At 40.5% G+C, this 1,671-nt stretch overlaps 1 pseudogene; it reads right to left on the bottom strand.

Annotated features, from left to right (window-relative positions):
- Positions 1–644: 644 nt before the first annotated feature.
- On the bottom strand, positions 645–1,261 carry LOC113913750 (annotated as a pseudogene).
- Positions 1,262–1,671: the final 410 nt, after the last annotated feature.

The raw sequence follows: 1,671 nt of genomic DNA, 5'->3' as shown, positions 1-1,671 counted from the left end.
TTTTTTTTTTTAACTTATTATTTTTATTTTTTTTATGTTATGTTAATCACCATACATTACATCATTAGTTTTCGATGTAGTGTTCCATGATTCATTGTTTGAGTCACACCTTTTCTTGACAAATATTATTCTGTGGCACAGAGTTGTGTTGGCATTTCTCAGGTTAGGAAGGGCTTAATGGAAGAGGAAATTGGAGAATATACAAAAGACTTATGTCAATGTTCCATAATGTATTTCTTCATTCTATCTACAGGGCCTTGTACAGAGTTGTTCAAGAATTTACTATCCTTCATAGGTCATTGGCCCTCCAATGGAATGTATGTCCTCTGTCCAATTTCATCAAGTGAGGGGCAATTAGTGAATTTGACTGCTATTACGTAGTATAACAACCTGAGCCCTTCAGGAGTCTAAAATGGTCTTTTTCCCCACTTCTTACACGTGGAAAACAGGCGCAGTCCTTTACTTACTGGCCCTATACTCAACTATTGCTCGGTTGGTGTCAGTAATTGAATATTCTATTTTTTTCAGTTCATATAATTTATTGCAGTTAGCACACAGTTTAAAAATTCACCAGCCCACCAATAGTACAAAACTAAACAGCATTATAAGATATTCTCCCCTCAGGAAAATAAAACATACCATGATTGTCAAAGCTAGATGTCAGACTGAGTTTTTTTTTTTTTTTCCCACTGATGACAATTTATTATAATCTGTTGGCAGTACACAGATAAGATATTAATAAAACCACAACTCTGCTTCCATAGCAGCGGGCAATGATATGTAGCTATGCTGTGGGAAGTGTGTATGTTTAATCATCATCATCATGTTTTAGATGTTTGTTTGATCTTCTTCTTGTGCCGCTCAATTTCTTTCTGCAGACGTTCCATTTCCTTTATATGATGGGTGATTTCCTCTTCATGGTGTTTCTTCAAGGTTGCCAGTTGTTCTTTAGCGCGTGCTCGGAAGTATCGTTCCTCTTCAGCTTGCTCTCTCTTTCCCAAGGCCGCACCTGCCTCCCGGATCGAGGCCGCGCCGGAGTCTGACTGCGGGCAGAGGAGAGAACGCCGGTCAGGGTGCGAACGGGAGCTGGAATCCGCGTCTGGGGCCGGGGCTGCGGGCACTACTGCCGGCGTACCCGCTCGGAGCTGGAGCCTCGGGCTTGGACGGCCCTAACGCCCCCCACGCCCAGCCGCACCCGGGCGGCCAACGCGGTGACCGCCGTTGTCGTTGCAGCAGGACTTCTCCAGTCGTCCGCGGCCATGTCAGACTAAGTTTTAGAACAAAGGAAGAATGTGAAACTAATGAGAGGAAAAAAAGCAATCACTCACAATGACCACAAAAAGAAAAACCAAAAGAAACTGTTTTCTCAGACATTGTCTCCTCTAAATTAATAATAATTATTTTTAACATAAACTGTATTTTAAAAAAACTAGAAACTCTTCAAGTAACTAAAGATAATGCTCCAAGGTCATTTTCACAGCTTTGTTTGTTTCTTTGCTTTAAGTGCCATTACAGCCAAATTAACACACATTTGACCAAATATTTCCAAAACAGTCCTGCAACACACAATGGAGTTTTCCACTCAGTATCTTAAAGCACAAAAATAGGCTATGTTTACAGTAGTTAAGGAGATCAAATTTTAAACAAAAGCAATTTAAAAAAAAAGGGAAA

Source organism: Zalophus californianus, chromosome 11 (assembly GCF_009762305.2).
Source record: "Zalophus californianus isolate mZalCal1 chromosome 11, mZalCal1.pri.v2, whole genome shotgun sequence".
Lineage (NCBI taxonomy): Eukaryota > Metazoa > Chordata > Mammalia > Carnivora > Otariidae > Zalophus > Zalophus californianus.
Note: the sequence above shows the minus strand (reverse complement) of the source record. Positions and strands in the feature narration are given on the sequence as shown.